The sequence below is a fragment of the Canis lupus genome, chromosome 3, assembly GCF_011100685.1.
Source record: "Canis lupus familiaris isolate Mischka breed German Shepherd chromosome 3, alternate assembly UU_Cfam_GSD_1.0, whole genome shotgun sequence".
NCBI classification, from domain to species: domain Eukaryota; kingdom Metazoa; phylum Chordata; class Mammalia; order Carnivora; family Canidae; genus Canis; species Canis lupus.
Window position 1 is genome coordinate 56,372,185 of NC_049224.1, and position 21,780 is coordinate 56,393,964.

General features: G+C 50.0%; 2 long non-coding RNA genes across 4 annotated transcripts; one reads left to right on the forward strand and one right to left on the reverse strand.

Moving 5' to 3' along the window:
- Nucleotides 1-6,506: 6,506 nt before the first annotated feature.
- On the reverse strand, nt 6,507-11,629 carry LOC106558624. Of its 3 annotated transcripts, none has more exons than XR_005357106.1 (3): nt 9,030-9,955; nt 8,004-8,170; nt 6,507-6,711 (listed from the first exon to the last, which is right to left on the reverse strand). It is a non-coding gene; the product is annotated as an uncharacterized LOC106558624 (long non-coding RNA). The 3 variants fall into 3 exon arrangements; XR_005357105.1 differs by lacking the exon at nt 9,030-9,955 and adding an exon at nt 9,969-10,400 and having other exon boundaries at nt 6,508-6,711; XR_005357104.1 differs by lacking the exon at nt 9,030-9,955 and adding an exon at nt 11,287-11,629 and having other exon boundaries at nt 6,509-6,711.
- LOC119871217 lies at nt 10,223-17,956 on the forward strand. Its single transcript, XR_005357107.1, has 3 exons — nt 10,223-12,734; nt 15,700-15,872; nt 17,435-17,956. It is a non-coding gene; the product is annotated as an uncharacterized LOC119871217 (long non-coding RNA).
- Nucleotides 17,957-21,780: the final 3,824 nt, after the last annotated feature.

Here is a 21,780-nt window from a genome sequence, read left to right on the forward strand (position 1 = left end):
AAAAGGAGGCCCTGAATGCTGAAGTCGCTACAGTGTGCCCTCCCCTCCCCCTGCCCGCAATGTGTAATTCAAAATACAAAACAATACCAAGCTCTAAAATTAAGTACATGCCAGTTCAACAAGGTTAATTTCCTCCATGATAATGACATATTTTTCTAAAATACCAAACTGTTGTACCAGCACCTTCTCGTGCCCCCACTTTGCTGTACCCCAAGTACACACTCGCGCTACCTGTTGGATGATGGAGCCCCGATCCTGGCTAAAGTAAGCCAGCCTTGTGAAGTCCAAGGACAGGAACAGATGACAGCGTGCAGACTGCTGGCCTGGCCGCAGCGAATGGAGCCCCCTCTTGCCCCAGAGGAGAGCTGTCCCTGGAGGGGTCCCTTTCTCATTCAAGAAAGCAGAACATTTTTCCTCAAAAAGCCATGAGAGCACCTGAGCCAAATGCCTGTCAGACCTTCCCACTTGCCTCAGATCTGTGTCTTCCCGGGACACATCATGACCAGAGATGTCCCTTCAGGCAAGAGAGGAGCATCAAGCTCCCTCAGTCTTGCTCTTATGGTTTTCAGGTGGCCTGATGTGCTGGAGAATGACCGGATTGGGGGTTTTCTCCCAATTCCACTTTTTTCTAGTCATGACATTTCCGGCAGCTCACATGACTGCTCTGACTCAGTTTCCTCACCTATTAGTATAAAGCCATAACTTTGCATCACAAGTAGTTGAAAGTGATTTTAAAATAGTTTATTGTGGTCAGGAAAGGCTCTCCTCCCTAATTCCACTCCTCTCCTAAATTAATTCCAATTAATTTCAAGTGTCTAAGTAAACCTCGGGCTTCTAATCCAGATGGGAGAGACCCACAGAGTCACCTGGGCCTGTCCTGGAAACCACATCCTTACCACAGGTCAGGAGGAAACAGTTTCCATTCTGTCTTCCTCCTCTACCCCTTGGTCTGTGAGGCTGGAGAAAGTGGACAGAGCTTCAGCCCCCTCCATCTCGAGGCTGCCAAGGCACACCTTGCACTGCTTCTCTGTGGATACCCCAGACGGATGAAGCAGTTAAATGCACAACCCACCAAGCAAACCATGGAACAAGTAGAAGGAAAAGCAAAGGCCTGTCCACCTTGGGACCCGAACTCTTCCCAGAACCCTGTCTTCCTTGCACATTCCCCTCTCGGCACCTCTGACCCCCAGGGCTCCTGGCCTTCTCCTGCCTCTGAGGCCAGCCTCCCGTGCCATCGCTCCCTCTGCACCGGCCTCTGCATGCTGGAGTCCTTGGGTCCTTTTACGTCTTCTCTTTCCTACTTTCTTCCTAAGTGATCGTCGAAACTCCAGTCTTGTGTGTCCTTTGTGTTGTTAGCTCCCACTGCCATGTCCATGTCGCCAGCCCAGGCCGCCAGCCTGCAGACATCCAAATGCTCCTTGTGGAGAGGGAGTGTGTGTGCATAGGTGTGTGTGAGTCCATGTGCACATGTAGCTCCTGTGTTCAAAAATAAAGTCGGAGGCAAACACCACTGAGGGGAAAGTGTTTGCAGTAAATATGAAAGATGAAGAGTTGCTATCTTGTATATAAAGTTTGTGGAAACTAGGCAGGAAACATGAAGAGACCAGGAATTAAACAGACAAAAAACAGGGTCAGAGAAAGTCTCCAAAGAGAAAATATGATTAGTATGCAAACACTGGAAAATGTTCAGTCTCAGGAGGGATCAAACCAGCACGAAATAGAATGAGGAGGTTTGGAGTCGGTGGTAAGACGGGTGAGGTCCCGGCGGTGGCCAGGGTGGCGGGTGCGGGCCCAAGTGCAGCGGGGGCCCCTCCCCGCCGGAGCTGAGGGCTGTCAGGACCTGGGCACTGACGCGGGCCCAGTGACACACCTGCGACGTACAGGCCACGGAAACCATGCAGTGCACCGGAATGCAGGCTTTCCACAAATCACTTAACTAGAAGCAGGCTAGGTAATCCCTGATAAATTTCTTAGAATCAGGAGTCCCCCAGTCTCCCTGCCAATGAGGGAGATGTGCCCAAGCACTGGCCCCAGACTGTGTCCCTCCGCCTGGGAGATTCTGATTCCAAACGGCTGGGGTGGCACCCAGGACCCCGTGTTTCAGAAAGACACTTCAGGCCATTCTTGTCCTCTGACACATTTGGAAAACATTGAAATAAAATATAAATATAACATAAAACGGAAATAAAATGAAATGTGCCATGATGTCGTTCAAGCTGATGTTTACCAAGAGAACGTAATTCTACTGAGGCGTGATGTTTTAAGCCCTGAGAATGTCAAATGGAGTAACAGGGTAGGAAAACATGCGAGGTATTCGTCTATTCCACAGATATTTATTGTGCGCCTACTGTGTGCCAGGAGGGGTGGAGGCATAACAAAACGAACACCATCTGTCTTCCTGGAATGTGGATTCTGGGGGGAGATGAACAGTGAAGGTTAGAGAGGGGACCCTGGGGGGCTTAGTCAGAGTGGCGTCTGCCTTCGGCTCAGGTCATGATCTCAGGGTCCCGGAATTGAGTCCTGTGTTGGGCTTCCTGCTCCAGGGGAAGTCTACTTCTCCCTCTCCCTCTGCCTGCTGCTCCCAGCTCACTCTCGTGTGCGTGCTCTCTCTCTCTCTCTCTCTCTCTCTCTCTCTCAAATAAATAGATAAAATCGTAAAAAAGAAAAACTGGGGATCCCTGGGTGGCTCAGCGGTTTGGCGCCTGCCTTTGGCCCAGGGCACGATCCTGGAGACCCGGGATTGAATCCCACGTCGGGCTCCTGGTGCATGGAGCCTGCTTCTCCCTCTGCCTGTGTCTCTGCCTCTCTCTCTCTCTCTCTCTCTCTCCCTGTGTGACTATCATAAATAAATAAAAATTAAAAAAAAAAAGAAAAAGAAAAACTGGAGAAATATCCCTCCCCCCCTCATCGAACCGTGTGGTGCTATCTTGTTACATGCCTGTGTCCTTTGCAGGGCTGGGGGCTCCCGGGGAGCCGCTCACCCCCTTCGCTCTGTGTCTGTGTTAATCAGCCGATGCTCACTACTTACACAGTTTTGAAGGGAAGAGTGTGTCACATGGGTTTGGCAGAAGAATAGGAACGATAGGAGCAGGAGCAGTTAATAAATGTCCAGAGCAACTGCTGAATTCTGCAGAGTGGGGTAGAAAAGAGTTCCCTTCATTAAAGGGACCTCGGGCACCTGCAGACGAGGGCAGCAGAGTCCCTGGGGTCAGCAGCAGCCAGGGTCTGGACGGACCGCGGGGGCCTCCCGAAGCTGGTATCCCAGGTCAGAGGTGGAGCGTCCGCCCCACATCCAGGACCAGTACGGATCTAGATCTGGGGCAGAGGCCCAGGGGTGGGCAGGGGGCCGGGTGATTTACCCTCCGCTCAGGAGGAGCCTCAGAGTTAGACTTGGAGTTATCTCCAAATGAGGTTACAAATACAGTCACAGAGATCCAGCAATAGGATTGGAGAAAGTACATCCAACATTTCTGTGCCAGAGGTTCATGCCTGGACTGTATTGCTTCTGGTGCACTCTGATGCTTTAAAAAAAAAAAAAAGATTTTATTTAGGGGCACCTGGATGGCTCAGTGGTTGAGCATCTGCCTTTGGCTCAGGTCCTGATCCCTGGGCCCTGAGATCGAGTCCCACATCCGGCTCCCTGCAAGGAGCTTGCTTCTCCCTCTGCCTGTGTCTCTGCCTCTTTCTCTGTGTCTCTCATGAATGAATGGATAAAATCTTCAAAAAAAATTTTTTTGTTTGTTTATTTATTAGAGAGAGAGGTAGAGGGAGAACCACGCTCCCAGCTGAACAGGGAGCCCAATGCCCGACTCGATCCCAGGACCCTGGGATTATGACCTGAGTGAAAGGCAGTCGCTTCACTGACTGAGCCCCCCAGGGGCACCAGCTCCCTTAATGTGTTTTTCATCAATCCTATCATCATTGGGAACTAGCATGATTATATCGCACCATTGTTGGTTGATGTTAAATATAGATGTTCTTCCTTGTATCAAAACATATACTGGAATTCTCAAACACTAGAAATAGTTTAAGTCTCTCTCGGCCCTGATTGATTATTCTAGGGTAAGATTGCAGCCCAGGCCCTCAGAACCCTGAGGAAGAGAGGCTGGTGCTTATTTCCTAAGGGTTATCTTTGCATTCATCTTTGCTGTTAATTTGGTTCTTTTCAACTCTCCAGATTAAGCAGGTTGCTAGGGTCCTGTTAAGAAGAGAGGTTGCTGAGCCTGAGAACCTTGGGGTCATGCCCCCAGTGTCTCCTCAGGGGGCATGCCTGCAGGGTCAGATTACAGGATGTAGCAGAGCTGGGATTTAGGAAGAGCAACAGCCCGTGAATGATCTAAGCCTTCCAACCCCTTCCTCATCCCGGCACTTCCCACTGGGGATTTTGAAAGGGAGGTTTGTTGGCATGGGGTAGGTGGCTGAGCCACTGGGACCTGCTGGTCCTGCAGGGGGGCAAACTGGCAGGATGACCTGTGCTCCTCCCCAGGGGCAACAAGGAAGATGCACTGGTCCATCCTCCGTAGGGGCTGCTGCAGCCCCGCTCCCCCCTGATAAGAACCCACCTGCCCAGTCCTACATAGGGCCCTCCACTTGTCACTGTGTCTACACGTGCCCTTTTTGTCTGTTGAATCCCATAGGCCCTTAATGTTATGTCCACTTACCTTCCAAACTCTCATTCCCACGGGTAACGTATTTATATAATCCTGAAGTCTGGGTCTTGAAAAGAGCTGCAGATGCCAGTATTCTCAGAGCAGAGCCCACACCGGAGACTTGTGTTCGAGAATGTCCGCCATCCAGAGCGCTTTCAGAAATTAGGAAGTCACTGAGTTGCAATTCTGCAAGTGATTCAGACCTCAGGAGGGTCTTACGGGTCCACCCTCTGCCCAGCCAGGGTCATTCCTGGGAAAAGTAACTTCAGTACAACTCACATTGGCTTAAGCAAAAAACAGGTTGTTTTGCAGGGGTGGGGGGTGGGGAGAGACACGTACTTCAGATGTGTCCAGATTGAGTTGCTCAAACCACGTTGTCCATCATTGGTTTGTTTCTTGGCTCTGCCTTTTGTCTGTGCTGGCTTCATTTTGGGGCAAACCAAGATGACCATGGGCAGCTTCAGGCCCAGCTCCTTGGCCCTGCTGCTTGGGTCACATGCTCCTCCTCTGACCTTGAATCACAGTGACCCACTGCCCAGACAGGTGGCAGAGTGGGACGTGACAGCCTCACCTGAACCTGCACGGTGTTGGATGAGGGGTATTTCCAGAAGGCAATCAGGGATTCTGTGGCTGGAAGAAGGAGCGATTGATGGTGCCAGAGAGGTAGAAAGAGCAGAGTGTTCCAGGAACGCTTGCCGTGTGGACTGAGAAGTCAGAGGTAGAGAAATGTGTGCACATCTATGAATGACAGAGCTGGGGTGAAGTGACGTGGGGGGGATGCATGCTGGGGGGCCAGTCCCAGGACCTTGGTGGACCCTGCCCCCACTGAGCTAATGGGACTCACGCTGAACCAGATTGTCCCTACGATAAACTTAGATATTGCGACTCAGAGATTCTGGAAGCTTCCGCCAGGTATTTGGCCTGAGGAGCTACAGGGACAGAAGCAGAGAGAAAGAAGCAGAAATGAGGAGAAGGTTAGGGACCCAGGAGCCCCAGAGAGACAAGGAGTGTGAGCCACCCCTCTGTCCTTGCAGCCAATGGTGTCAGCCCCTTGAGACAAGGCTGTGTTTCCTGCCCTTGGCAGGGCTTCCTGGGTCCTTCCAACACACTTCCCTGGGGTGTGGGTGTGGGTGTGGGTGTGGGTGTGGGTGTGTTTTCAAGCTGGATTGAATAGTTTGCTGTTCCACAAACCACACAGAACAAACATGATAAAAACACAAAGGCAGGGAAGGAATGATGGCTTTCCTTCTAACTCCCCTTGAGGACATAGTCAGGTGCTTCTCTCAAGAATGGGTTGATTTGTATCCCGATTTTTCACGAAGTCAGGAGAAAGGAACAGGGAGAGGTGCCTGCACACCAGCAAGGCCTGGCCGTGTTTGAGATTTGGGGCTAAAGGCTGGGGTGGGGAAACACATGGGGCGGAGCCACCAGGAGGGCCCCAGGCTTGTTATTTGCACCCCTGCCCCGAACCGACTCGGGTGGGGTGTCCGGGACCCTCGGGCCACACCTGTGGCAGATGCACCTATCTCTTGCATCATCTACCTTCTTCCAAATTTTCTATAAAACCCAGATATAAGCTGAATCACATTTCCAGTGCTTTAGGGGAAGCTACCCTCAGCTCTTAAGAACTCTTAGAAGTGGGATCCCTGGGTGGCGCAGCGGTTTAGCGCCTGCCTTTGGCCCAGGGCGCGATCCTGGAGACCCGGGATCGAATCCCACGTCAGGCTCCCGGTGCATGGAGCCTGCTTCTCCCTCTGCCTGTGTCTCTGCCTCTCTCTCTCTCTCTCTGTGACTATCATAAAATAAATAAAAATTTAAAAAAAAATTAAAAAAAAAAGAACTCTTAGAAGCCCTTTGTGAAGTGAAACACAACACTTTTGCCAGCATTTGTGTAAGATAATATTTTTTAGACCAGAAGAAATATTTTTTAAAAAAAGACAAAGTTAACAGGACGGGTAACCTGGATGAATCAGATCTCTGCTTCGTGCTGTTTTCCCTGATGGCTGTCAGGGCCACACTGAGGCCAGAGACGAGAGCTGAGCTTCACTTGGCGGATCTGTTCCTGGAAGAGAAGACACAAGTGCTTACTTTTGGGAGTAAACTGTGTTTTAAAAGCTCCAGGGCACTGTGCCATTTAGAGGCACAACTGGGTGAGTGGAGCTTTAATGAGGGGGCTCCAGCTTGGGGCTTTGGCATAACCAGCTCCCTCTGGGGTCCCTTCCTGCTCAGCGTGAAGCCAGTAAACAAACACCCTCTGATGGAGAGGATTGGAACCACCGCCACCTGGGGAGCTGAAGGCCCAAACACAGGCCCAGCACCCCCACCCCAATGCTCCAGAGGGGGATGCGAGAGGGTACGAGATGCTCCTGGTGACACTGCTGCCAGCTTCTGCCTGAGAATCACAGCGGATGGGGTCTTATTTCCAAGATAGGGGTTTTACATTCAGCAAAATCCATAACTTTCAAAATGGATCGCCTGTAGGAAAACCACTGGGTAGCCTGCCGCCACAGGAGGCTTTCCCCCTGGGTGAGAAGGGGTGCTGGGACCTTGCAGGGCAGCTGCAGGTCATAGGAGGTGCTGACAGGTCATAGGAGGGAAGGTGGAAGGGGGGGGTCCATGTGGTGTCTAGTGACTTCATACCAGCTAACCAGCCTCTGAATTATTCTGATGTGCCAGGTAACAAAGCCATTACAGAGTGAGAGTTCCCTAATTGAAAATGCGAAAAAAGACTTAAAAAATATTTTCAAAATCATCGATGATGAGCATTATTAATTTTATAGTCCAAAAAAAGTACCTGGTTACTTTGATAAAGTAATAAATAAATAAAGTAAAGTAAAGTCCCTAATAAAGGGAGGGCTGGGCCGGTCTGTTCTCACTGGCTCCTCTACTAGCCTGCACCTGCTAATGGCCCAGGGGTGGAGGTGGGGCAGGTGCTGTCAGCGTGCATCGGGAGGGGTCCGTGCAAATCGATTGTTGCAGTATGTCGGTGGGGGCTTCCAGCCTCCCCTCCACTGGCCCAGCCCTCTGGCTCTAGGGCTAGCCCCACAGAGGAAGCTGTAGCCTCTTGATGGCCTGTGCTTTGCAGGTGGAATATGGACTGCTTCCCCTTCCCTTTTCCTCACCCTCCTGCAGCCTCCAGACTCCCTCCAGTCTTTTGGAAAGTTGCCTTCCCATTCTGGGGTCAAACGCCTCCTCTGAAGACACCTCTGATGGCCCCTGAGAGTTGGCCTCCCTTTCGAGACATTCTTGGGGGGATCCTTGGAGGCCCTAGCTACTGTTACAGCCATCTGGGGACTGTGTCAGAATTGTGTGCCTCCCTGCTTCTCCCCCCATGACATGCTGGCTGCCACTTACTGAGCACCTCCGCAGACAGACACGGTGCTGACACTGGACAGATGTGCTTGGCTTCCGCTAGCACCCCCATTGCACAGCTCAAGACACTGAGGCTCAGAGTTCTGTAGTCTGCTCTCGTCTGATTAGTAGAACCCAGGTTCCTCCTCCCTCTAAGTCTGAGATCTTTCCTGCAGAGCAAAGCCAAAGTGGGGGCAGAGGTCAGCATTCCCTCTAGTACCTCCTGAGCCCAGCCCAGGGACGGCTGGAGAGCTGGCGGCTGGAGAACGAACCGGGCTTTGGCAGAGCCTGCTCTGCGTGCCTCTGCCCCTCGTTCCCTGAGCCTCCCTTTCTAGGACCTGGGACACCGGCCTACACGGTGGACACGGGGCTCGTAGGGAGTTTTCACTAAGACAGTGCAAACACAAAAGAGCCTAGAGCACCTCAAGGTGGGTGGCTTAAAGCACAGTTGTGTGTGTGCGTGTGTGTGCGCGCGTGTGCCCACTCAAGAATTTACTCCAAAAGGTGAGGATTTTAAAATACATACGACTCTACTCAGTCTCTGAGATTTTCATCTTTTTGATTCTTTCATCTTTTGGGACGTAAAAGGTGCTGACCCTGACTGACAACATCGGAACAGGACGGTGGACTTGATGAAAGCGCTGTCAGCGTGGAACACACTAAAGTGGGTCACAGTGGTGGGGTTTGTGAGAGCAGATCCTGGGTCTGAGGACATGCGTAACAAGGTGACTAAGGGTAGAGGGCCAGGACGTGCTCACTGACTCTTGGTGGTTTCAGAAAGTAGGTGTGTGTGTGTGTGTGTGTGTGTGAGAGAGAGAGAGAGAGACAGAGACAGACAGAGACAGAGACAGTGTGGGTGTGGGTGTGGGTATTTATTCTCATGAATAAATAAATAAAATCTTTTAAAAAACCCCACACAACTGATGAATCTGGGTAAAGAACACATGTGTATTCTTCCAACTATTCCTGTGTCTGCACTTTCCTAGACGTTTGAAATTGTGAAAGGTTAAAAAGAAAAAGACCGCTGACCTTGGAGCAGGTGAACACCCCAGAGAAGACGGCGTGATGCCTGTTTTTCTCTGAAACCCAGGGAGCAGGGCCGGGAAGCTGCGAGTGCCCGCTGTCTGGACGGGAGCAACTTGGGGCTGACTTGCCGTGGCTGCTTTTCTTTCCCTAGTTATGTGTCTTGAATCTGGTTAGAGTTCAGCTGGCCCAGTTCTGTGAGAGGCGACTGGGCTTCCTTACAGATGTGACGCTGGCAGCACAGGGACGCTTGTGCCCCGAGCAGCCACCCGACACGTGCTGGGGCGGCCGCACATATGGTGTCAGGGCTCCGGCCGCAGATGCGGCCCCTGAGGAACAGTGAGGCCTGCAGTTGCAGAGCCCCCCCTCTGGGTCGCTGGGCTGTGTGCACAGTAGCATCTGTGTGGCTGCGAAGTCGCCCACCGTGAGTGGGGACAGTCACAGCTATCTGTGGCCCTCACATCTGCTGACTCCATTCACCACGGCGACACTATGTACCTACAATCTCAGACCTTCTACCCCGGCCTGCCGCTCGGCGTGGCGGCGCATCAGCTGCCCATACAATGCCCCACAGACACTTTCTGAGCATCTACTATGTGACACTGTGGCCTTGGCATGAGGGACCGTGCTGCATTTTTGCGGGTAGCATTTTAATTTATCTGAGAGAAAGAGAGCACAAGGGGGAGGGCAGAGGGAGAGGGAAGCAGGCTCCCCATGGAGCAGGGAGCCCAACATGGGGCTCGATCCCAGGACCCTGAGATCATGACCCGGGATGAAGGCAGATGCTTCACTGACAGATGCCCCCAGGCGCCCCTGCCTGCAGGGTCTCTGTAATCCCTGTGCTAACTCCATGCTGTGAAAAATGGACATCTCCCCCTTTTCCAAAGACGGACCTTGAAACACAGAGGTTAAGTCATTTCTGAGGTGACATGGGAAAGAGTGCACCTGGGATTTCCCAAACCGAGACGGCAGCGTTCACTGAGTGCCTTCCAGGTGCAGGGCCTGGGGCGGGGAGCATCTGCCCGTGTGAAGCTGTAGCACTGCGACGGGCACCCGTGACAACCTCATTCCTTAAACGAGTAAATGGAGGCATCGCAGGAGATTATACACATCTAGGGTGGCAACGAAGCCTGGGAGCTTACAAAGTGCTTCATCATAATAGTGATAATGTAATAATGAGGTGGAGGTAGAGAGGGAGGAGCAGAGGTGGTGGTGGTGGCGGGTTGGGCGTTAGGCCCTGGGACGCTTCAGAAGCTTCATGAGCGTTGGGTTTCTCTGCCTGCGCCTGAACTGAGCTGGTTCCCTCTGCAGCACTCACACCCCACTCGGGCTCATAGGGTAGAAGAGACCTTGGAGACAAGATAGTCCCCCTTCCTTAGCCATGTCCTCATTCTTTTCTGAGCTCGGATTCTGGGGCTTTGGTGCTTTCCCAAATCCTGTCAATCCCCAGGCAAAAAAAACAAACAAAAAACAAAACAAAACAAAAAAACCTCCACAAACCAACAGTTGCCTTGAAGTTTGTAAGTGACTTGGAGGAAACGCATCCCAGCTGGAAATCCTGGGGCAGGACACGACAATCCTGGCGGGGGCTCATTCACCGCGTCCAGGCCAGTCCCTCGTGCACCCCGGGAGACCACCAGGCAGCAGAAGACACTCCAGTGAGGGGTAAGGAGGCCACCGCAAGGTGTACCAGTTCCCACGGGCGCCCACAGACTGGCGCCCCTGCAGCAGACCTGAGAAAGGAAGGTGTGTGTGTGTGTGTGTGTGTGTGTAAAACCAGTTTTAAGAATAAGATTTTCCTCTGCAGGAGATGAAAATTTTAAAAAGCTGGAATGTTCAGTCCAGGGCGAGGGAGTGGGGGAAGACAAGCTGCTTTTGCTGCTTGGGTAATATTTGTCTAACTGACGCTTAAGTATGATAAAGATACAACGGTTCCGTTCCCAAGGTAAAGTTCGTCAGGATTTAGTTATTGGTTACTGGAAACTATGAAAACCGTGTGCAAAAAGCTGTAAGATCAACAGGCAATCCGAAATCCACAGAACCAATGTCACACAGCACAAGTGGATCCTCCTCCTAGGAGCCTGTCCCACAACACAAAAGCTATTTAAAAATAACATGATTTTAGGTCTTCTCAGCCAAAATCCTTGTGGAGGGTGTTAACTGTCGAGTGAGAGTGAGGACCCTCCTGCTCTCCGCTGACGGGGCCTCTGCCTAGTTTTAAGATGACCACCGTCCATCCCCCACACCGCGAGGGTCCACTTACGAGAAATCATCTAGAGTAAGGCAGTCGGAGGAGCAGCACCAAGATACCGGGCATTAACCACCACCTCTGGCCTCTTCTGGTGTGTGGTGCATGGACATCCAGAAGGCAAATGGGTTTGTAGGAGCTCACAGACCCTCTTCCACCCGCCCTTCTGCATTTCCATGGGAACCTGGCACGGAGGTCCCGAGTAAGACCCCCACCTTCAATAAGCGGGCAGTTGGCTGCGTAGCACTGCAGGAAGGTGTGCCTCTGAAACTCTTGGTAAAGAGTTAAGTGGTAGAGTTGACTTAATGAGCTTATAGACGTGTCAGAAGCCTACCCAGCTCTGGCTAGCTGTACGAAATGCATCCACTTCGAAGGTTTGAGCAAATACGGAAGGCCCCTGGCTTTAAGAGAAAAACAGATTTACATTCCTCCCTGTCTCAGCAGGAAACCTGAAATCAAAGACAACCAACAAATCAACACATGCTTATCTGTCAGTGCACTCGTCCCAGATTGTAATTAGACATGTATTTGTGTGGGATCGATGCTCGTCTCCTCACTACATTGTATACCGCAGAGAGAGTCTGTCCCCATCACCCTTGAATCTTTGGGTAAAGGCGGTGCCTGGCACACCACGGGGTGCCCTCCAAACGTTTGTGGAGAGGAGGACGGGAAGGAGGGAAGGAAGAGAGGCAGGGGGCAGGAGGAGCAAGGAGGGAGGCCGCGAGGGAGGCTGTCACAGGTATTCTTTACAACCTCCCTGTCCTGGGGCATGCAAGTTCCTGTGTAATCGCTCCCCGTATGCAAAATGGGGAGAATAACAGTACTTACCTCAATTGCTACCTCATAACTCATATATATATGTATATATATAAAGTTTGTAAGTGACTTACAAATACATATACATACATACATAAATACATATATGTATTTAGGTCATTAAATATATTTTTATTTTATATATAAATATTTAATATTTATATTAATATTAAATATAAATTCATATATATTTTTAAGTCATTTTATGTGTCAGACAAGAGAGGCCCCAGCCCTGGACCCCATGCTCGAAGGTCCCACTCTTGCTGCCCTCTGGCTGTGCCTCTCCCCATAATGTGAGGTCACAATGGGACCTTGTGCCCAGAGGTGTCTATGTGGACCTCTCCCCTGACAGTCCCTTAGGCCTTCCACCGAAAATGTGTGCACAGGCCCAAGGTGTGTCTAAGGGAGTGGCCGTTTGCAGGGGACAGGTGTGGATGGGCCTGGGGTGTCTACACATGTGTGCCGGAGAACCCCTTGTGGTGTGGGGTGGAGCCTGACCACGGGGCAGAAGAGGGGTGGGAGATGCGGATCCTGGCCACAGCTACCTCTCCCCACTTGCTCAGGCTCCACGGCAGGACCCCATGGAGGCTGAGAGTTCTGGATTCTAACCTGGCCTTCCAGTTCATTATGAAGTTCTATTTGTCTAGGTAGGAGGATAAAATATATTTTATACAATAGTTGGTACCTTGATTTATTTTTTTAAAGCTTTTATTTAGAAATGAGAGACACAGAGAAAGAGAGAGAGGCAGAGACACAGGCAGAGGGAGAAGCAGGCTCCATGCAGGGAGCCCAATCCGGGACTCGATCCCAGGACCCCAGGATCAGGCCCTGGGCTGAAGGCAGCGCTAAACCGCTGAGCCACCCGGGCTGCCCCAGTACCTTGATTTATAACTTTCTAATATTTAGATATGTATGTGGCCAGATGTTTCGGTGTGTGAACAAACGTTAGCACGCACATGTGTGTGTGTGTGTGTGTGTGTGTGTGTAATCCTGAAATTCTTCTGGCATTGTAGCATAATGATTAAGAGGGAAAAATGTTTTTAAGTTCTTTGCCCATTTTTCAATTGAGTTACTGTGTGTTTTGGGGGTTTTTTTTTGGATTGAATTGTACGACTTCTTAACATCTTAGATATTAATCAGATATGTGGTTTGCAAATATCTTCTCCCGTTCTGTAGGTGGCTTTTTCCTTCTGTTGATGGCTTCCTTTGCTGTGCAGAAGGCTTTTAGTTTGATGTAGTCTCACTTGTTTGCTTTTGCTTTTGTCGACTCTGTTTTTGGTGTCATAGCCATAATTTCATTGCCAAGAGCAGATTAAAAAAATGGGCAAATGACTTGAATAGACGTTTCTCCAAAGAAGACATCCACATGGCCAGCAGACACATGAAAAGATGCTCCAGGGCTCTCATCAAGAGGGAAATGCAAATCCAAACCACAATGAGATACCACCTCATGCCCGTGAGGATGGCTATTATAAAGCAAACAAAACAAAACAGAGCAAAACGTTGGCAATTATGTGGAGAAATTGGAACCCTTGTGCACTGTTGGCGGACACATAAAGGTACAGCTGCTGTGAAAAGAGCATAGAAGCTCCACACACACAGGAGTGGAACTGCCGTGTGATCCAGCAGTCTCCCTTCTGGGTGTATACGCTCAGTCACGTTCTCGAAGACACATCTGCACTCCCACGGTCACTGCGGCATCACTTACCATAGCTAAGGTACAAAAACACCCAAGTGTCCACAGACAGATGGGTAAAGAGAAGGTGGCACACACATACAATAGAATACCAGGCTTACAAAAGGAAGGAAATCCTGCCATTTGTGACAGCATGCCCGAATCTGGAGGACACCGTACTAAGTGACATAAGTCCACAGAAGAACAAAGACCACACGATTCCGCTTACAGAGATATTCCAACACGGCCGCCTGAGAAGCAAAGTGGAGTGGTGGTTACCAGGTCTGGGCGGGCGAGACAATGGGGAGATGCTCAACTGGTGTAAAGCTATTCAGTTATGCAAGATGAGTAAGTTCCAGGTTTCTGCCATACTACATAGCTCCTGCATCTAGCACCACTGTATTGCATACTGAGAAACTTAAGAGGTTGGATCTTATGTCAGTGACATCTTTTTATCACAAAAAAAAAGATACCAGGAAATGTTTGGCTTGATTGGCTACGTCTATCACCTTGATTGTGTTGATGGGCTCACAGGTGCGTGCATATGTACAAACCCATCAAACTGTACACATTAGGGACGCCCGGGTGGCTCAGCGGTTGAGCACCTGCCTTCGGCCCAGGGCATGATCCTGGAGTCCTGGGATTGAGTCCCACGTCCAGCTCCCTGCATGGGGCCTGCTTCTCCCTCTGCCTGTGTCTCTGCCTCTCTCTCTTTCTCTGTGTCTCTCATGAATAAATAAATAAAATATTAAAAAAATATACGTGTTAAGTATGTCCAAGGTTTTGAATTTTGATTATTTCTCAATGATGGTGTCTTTAAAAAAAAAAAAGGCTGATGGACACACTCTGGCTTGGGCAGCCTGGGTCAGCCTGCCACCTGCTAGCTCAGGCTCCATTTCCCTTGAGTGAAAATATAAATAATGATAGTACCGATTTCACTGGATTGTTGAGATTATTAATGTAGAGAACCAGCAAAATCCTAGTATATATTAAGCGCTCAAGAAATGTTACAGGCTAGCAATTTCTTCTGCTTTTTTCACTTCATTCATGAATACATTTTCTTATCAATTATGTATTCTTAGGTCAGAGATGAAGTCCTCTATGTACCAAGAATTATCAGATTTCTTGTTTTACACTCCTTGCACATGGTCCTGTCCTCCATGGCACTTGTGACAGTGGTGATTCTACACAAATGCCCATCAGCCCAAGTCCTGCCCTGGGTCACCATTACATTTGGATCCCCCAGCCCAGTGCCAGCAGGACAGGTGCGCTGAGTATCTGCCAGGAGGATGGGAGTCCGTGCACAGCCTTATAGCGTATTGCATCTCGGTTGCACAGAAGCCGTGCTCTTTCTGTGATCTTTCAGATGAACCTCCGAAAGATTTTGCATGCCTCCCCCCATAATAACTTGTTTTGATTGGACTGTATAAAATTCTAGTTATAAATTAATCTTTAAAGAAGCAGCCTTAATTAGAACATCTCATCCACAGTTCGCATCTCAATCATCACTCTGACAGAAGATCCATATTACATATTTTACCATATTTGAGAACCAACTGTAATGTCCTTCATCTAAGATTGTTGTTCAGATTGACTTCCTTTTTAAAACGACATGCCAAATTTGGCTTCCTCCTTGCATCCACACCAGTGAATTCCAAGTTTTGATATACTGATAGGATTTTATAATACAATTAGAATAAATACATTTTATTTACAATAACTATAGTGGAGGGCTTATCTGTGTGCCCCCCCAAGGTGACCCCTGGTACGTCACACCTGCGGAGGCCTCCTGTATAGGATTTTCTCCTGCAGTGCAGTTTCTTTGTTTTATAAGAGCCTTTCCCTAAGTGATTTCCACTGTTAGGGTGACGCTCAGAAAGCCCTTCTCCTACTTGAAATTATAGAAACAGTCACCTGTTTCCATTTGGCTCTTTTAGGATTTCATATTTCAAGCTGAACTCCTTAATCCCCCTGGACCTCACTAGAGTCTATGCTGTGAAGCAGGGAAAGGTCCAGTTTTCATACAGTGCTTCAAAACAGCCGGGCATCTCAGCTGCATCTCAGGACGATTCCTGCCCCCACTCATGTGCGTCTCTACTCTTGTCACATAGTAAGCCGTCTTCCATTCGGGTTTGCTTCTGAACGTTTGTGAGCGTTCTAAGGACCCAGCTCTCATCTGACACCAGTGTCCGCGGTTTTAATTTCCTCTGGCTGCACATCACAGCTAAACACAGCAGCCCCCTTGTCTTCTTTCCCAGAGAGTGTCTTTTCAGTTCAGCGAGCAGTGCAGGTGACTCAGTACGTGCCACTCGGCACCCTGCAATCAGCCCCGGGAGGCAGGTGTTACAGACGCGGAGGCTGAGCACGCCAGGCCAAGACACACACATGCTCAAGGTCTCACCACGAGGCAGGGCGGCAGCTCTCACCCGGGGCCGCTGAGCTCCGGAGACCAAGGCGGGCCCTCCGCCCAGTGAAGTCCTACCTGAGACCCACCTCTTCTGGGGGGAGGGGGACGTGCAGCCTCCTCAGCTCTGTTCCTAACCAACCTGTTGGTATCTGTTTTCTATATGCAGTGGTTTTATATTTCCATACACTCAGTTGTGTTTGGTCTCATGCTTCCCACTTAGGACGCTGCTTCAGATTTTCCTGCTGGAGGCCACGTCTTCTTTCTTCTCTCTGAGACGTGGAGTTTACACCATGGCCTCTTCTAGTTCTCTAGTTGGGTTGACTGGTGATCATGCTTCCTCAAACGCATTCTTGCCCTTGTATTTCTTTGCTTAGTGAGTCTTCTCTATGTAGCTGCACACACATGTTACTACGGTGAAGACTCTAGAATTTTAATAAAATTGTAGATTTGTCTTATTAGCATTATGAAAATGATTCTATTATTAGCCAACACTTTAATAGCTCCGCTGACATAATCTTTATATTTTGAACTGAAATGCGCAGGGAAGAAAGGATTTTTTTTATCATGAAGTGAAACGAGCTAGTACTTCACAGTTAGTCCTGACAACATTACAGCTGTATTTCACTCATTAGCATCGTGACATTTAGAGGTGCTGCTGAAAATACAAAAATTCCTTAGGTTACAAAGGTATTTCTTACTTTTTAAAAAAAGTTACAGGAAGAGAGAAAGTGTGGTCATACAAGATGTTGAAAGAGATGAGGGCTTTAAATACTTTTTTGCTCTATTTCTATTGCTTTATAAATGCCACCAGGCACTGCTGAGCTCAGGGAGGCCGGAAACCAGGGGAGGGAGACCCCACCACCTAGATTTGGGGGGCAGTTGTCACATTCCTCTTAGATACCGCAGCAGCCAGTCTGAGTCTAGCCCACACTGACCCATGACACACACAGTGGCTCACCTTAATTACATCCGAGACAATGAGCACCTCATGCTGGAAGTTGGGTCTCTGCGTCCCCAACGCAGACTCCCTGTCAAGGAGTATTTGCCACTTCTCATCCCCGGCCGTGGGGGCCCTGCCAGGCGAGGGTGTGGGACCCTGCCTGCGCGGACATCCTGAGATGGGAGCCACCTGTGGCCTCTGTCAATTCAGAGACAGGGGCTCCACCCAAGAGTCTGGTGCAAAGTGGAGGATCGAACTGAAAAAAAAAAAAAAAAAAAAAAAAAAAAAAGCCCTGATTCCACCAATCTTTTTCATGTCTGTGCAGGAAGAAGAAAGGGCATCTCCTTTCTGAAGATCAGTGAGCTTCCAGGCTCCTTGGATTCCTGTGTATCTGAGAGATTTTCAAATTACCTCCTCTTGTTCCTACTTCTTTGTGATATTGCAGAATGGTTATTACTGATTATTAACTAAATGATGTTTAAATTTTAGAAGTCAAGCGACTTTTAAAGGCCCATTTTATAAAATTTATGGAACTTCCTCTCTCTTTACTCTCATAATTCCAAAAGCTTTAATAAATATCAATGTGTGCTAGGATTCGCTTTAGGTTTTTTTTTTCCTCCTACTTACAGCAGGATAGGTGCTTTTATTTTATTAAGCCTTTTAGCACTATTTAACTTTTAAACTAACCATGTATTACTTTTAAAGACTAATTGAATAAAGATGTATGTTTAGAACTTGAAACATGGGGAACCATGAAAATAAAATGTGGCCCACTACTTAAATAGCCAAGTGTGAAAATTCTGATGTCTTGCTTTCCAGCCTATTCATTTGCTTCTGCTGATGCTTCCTGAATGTTTCGTAACACACACACACACACACACACACACACACACACACACCTCTTACCTCTTTTTTTTTTTGTTCATTCAAAGTGGGAGGATTTCCCATATCATTAAAATATTTTTTAAAAGATTTTATTTATTATTTATTCATGAGAGACACACAGAGAGAGAGAGGCAGAGACACAGGCAGAGGGAGAAGCAGGCTCCCTGCAGTGAGCTTGATGTGGGACTTGATCCCAGGACTCCAGGATCACGTCCTGAGCCAAAGGCAGAGGCTCAACTGCTGAGCCACCCAGGTGTCCCTCATTAAAATATTCTTAAAAAACTTTTGTGTTTCATGTCACATACACGTTAACAGTAGAGACAATAAGACATCAAAAAACAACATGCTTTTCAGGGCCCTCCCTCATGTGATCATTCCAATCCTGTGGGGAGTCCAGGGCTGGAAATGCTCCCAACTTCCAGCTGGGGAACCCATAGCCCAGAGACGGGAAGGAACCTGGGGTACTTTACGATTACAGACTAAGTCACATCAGTGTTGTGGTCCTCCTTAAGGAAAAGAATAAAAACATGACTCTTGGAAATTTTACTAAAATACGTGATCCTGTACATAAATTGCTTTGACCCTTCCTGGGGCCGTGAAAAGATCATGTGCACAAAAAGGGCACAGAAACTTGGACTTCACCTGCTTCGAGGCAAATCTGCCTCCGCTTGGGCAAATGACTTAACTTCCCTTCATCCGCAAAATGGGGACAAGAGAAGAATCTACCTGAGTGGTTTAGAGGATTACACAAGATGGCACGTTGTAAAGCATTTGGTAAACTGCCTGGCACACAGTGAGTGCTCGATAAATCTTGCCTGTGATTACTCAAAGTCATGTAGTTGTGGCTGGAGTCATTCGGGCTGCTTCCCAGAGACAGTTATTCACATACATACTTAAGAAAATTACACCTGGAGCCTTTTCAGCTTGGCTTACTCATTCATTTAATAAACACCGATGGGGTTCCTACTAGATACCATGAGCCACACTAGGCACTAATCTCAATTCTCACACCTTGTTTTTCTGAAAGCACAACACAAACGTCCCCACCTCTGGGAAGCCTTCCCAGGACTCCAGGCAGACCTGTTACTCTCTGGGCACTCATCCCTGCCGTGTAACTGGCTTTGCACATGAGCAGGGCTCCAGGGGAAAGGACCCCCCTGCCATGTTCATTTCTGTACCATCAGCACTTTCTTGGGTGCCTGTAGTAAGGTATGTAGATACTCAATAATGTGAAGTGAGTTGACTGAAAGTGTGCATGTTTTCCCATGAGGATTTTAGCTGCTTTTGCCAGCTTTTCAGTTTGCAAAAGTGAGAAGGCTGTGTGCAAAATAGTTTGAGTTCTTTGGAAACCAGTACGAGATGGGCCCATTGTTTATCTTGGTTGTTTTGAGTAACTTTACCTTTTCTTATTTTATAACAACTGAAATTCTCTATAATATTACCAGATCACGCTCTTCAAGCTTCTGTCTTGCTAAAAAAAAAAAAAAAAAAAAAAATAATAATACAGCCACATCAGGGAAGTCCTTAGGGAATGTGTCCTGTATCAGGAAAAGCAGTTAAGCTCTGAGGTCCTAAAAGAGCCTGGGAAAGTCTAGCCAAAAACTACGGAGTTGGGTTGTATTACCTATTTTAAAACAGAACTGGACTTTGCAAGTTTTATCAGGTCTTGGCTTATTAAATCCATTCACTGAGAGTTAATTTTTCCAGATTGTAACTTGTACGATGGCATTCAAGTGTCAGAAAATACCCTGACCAGTCAGTACTGAACTGAGAAGGTAAGAAGAGGCTGTAGGTAAAGCACCAATCTACCCATATGTTTGCTTAGTACTTTGTAATTTACAATGAGTTAGCTTTCACCATCATTATCCATCTGCTAAAACAACCCCCTGAGGTAGGTGGGAAGCTGGATGCTGGCCTCTCTTCGTAGGGTAGGAATGCTGAAGCAGGGCTCCACTGGGAATCAGATCTGTGAATCGTCATAGCTCCTGCTACCATGTCCATCATTTCAATTTCGTGGGTGTCTTCAGAAAACGATGCCACGTTTGCATAAGTTTTACTGAAGCATTCTGGTCTATGGAGTGTAACCCCAGGCTACAAGGAATGTCATAGGCTCCTTGGGGTTGGCAGCTTTTCATGAATTCCTACGTTCAAAGTTTCAGCTCATCCTCCATGTGCGTTAAGATGTGTGATTTCATTGGACATGTGTAAGTAGAGCCAGGTACAGTTCCTGCCTCCATGATCAGGTCGTGGAGAAAGATACCTGTCACCTATGCAAAGTGTCACAGTCACCTTCGTGGAGATGACCCAGGCACCCCGGGGATTCTGAAGCATGCAGTCTTCCCATCTGAAATCCCAGCACGGCAGGTAGCAGGAGAGGATGTGTGCAGGCCCATTCCCCAGCACAAGCAACGCTGGGGAGGAGGCCCCCCCCCCTTTTACCTGTGTACAGGCCTCACCAGCACTGGATGGCTGGGCAACAACTTTATTTTCACCGTGTTATTTGAAGAAAGAAACCTCAGTTGGCCCAAGAGGGAGGCTGATACATTCCTAGAAACAGAGCTGAGAGGCCAGCAATAAGCCTGTTGTGCTGGCAGGATGCAAATACCTGGGCCTCTGGAGTGCTTTTCCTGCCCGCCCCGGTGCTGTCGGGCCCTGAGTGAGGCGCCTGGACCGGCCAGGACCCTCTCCACCCTCAAGGCACTCCCTCCTCATTCACAGATTAGTGGGGCTTGAGTCCATAAACCAGGTCAAAAGACAAGATTCCTCCGCTGGAGTTCTAGGTGGTGGCTCTCTGGGAGGACACAGCACCCTCCCCCACCCCATCCATCATTCCCTTTGAAGAAACACACACGCACACACTCAGGCGCAGGGACGCGGACATAAACATCCTGAGGAAATAACTACTGGAAGTGGCTTCGAAGCCTCATTTCCCCGAGGAAATAATCAGCACCTCTTCCCCAAGACAGCTCCAGGTGAGCAAGAAGGGAACACCTTCCCGCGCTCCCAAGTAAAGGCATCAGCCCAAGGGCCCGATGGCCAGGCGCGTTCGCGTCCGCTGTCACAGTCAGTTCTCCGAACTCGCGAGGCGGCCACGGCAGGCACGAGTTCCCCCACTTCACGCTCGGCACCCCGGAGCCCGGGCGCTCACGCTCCTCCCGCAAGGAGCGAGCACCGGGGAGCCTCCGCCCGCGCGCCCCGAGCTCGCCCCGCGGCCCCGCCAGGTCCCCCGAGGGGGCCGGTCCGCGGCGGCGGCCACATGGCCCCATTGTCCCGGGCGGGAAACCGCAGCCCCGGCCGCCCTGCGGAGCGGCCCCGCCGGCCGGGCGCGGGGGCGCGGAGAGCCCGGGGGCGCCGGGAACAAAGGAGAGGAGCGCGCGCGGGGCCGAGGGGCCACCGGCCGGGTGGCGGCGCCGCGGGGCCGAGCGCGGGGGGACGGGGCGGCGGGCCCGGGCCCTCAAAGCCTCCTTTCTTCTCTCGCGCTCGGAGGCGGCCCCGGCAGGTCCGGGAGGGGGCGCCGCTCGCCGTGCCCGCCGGCCGGGGCGCGCCCTCCCTCCGCCGCCAGCCCCACCCCGAGAAGCGCACAAAGAGCGGCGGGCCGCGGGCGCACACCTCCCGGCGGGGCGGGGCGGGGCCGCGGGAGGGGCCGGGGCGCGCTCCGTCCGCTCCCGCCTTAAAGGGCCCGCCCGTTCCCCGCGCGCACCGCGCATGCCCGGCCGCGGGGCGGGGAGGGACGGGCCGGCGGCGCGCGCACGCCCTCGCTGCCCGCCGGAGCCATGGCCGGCGTCC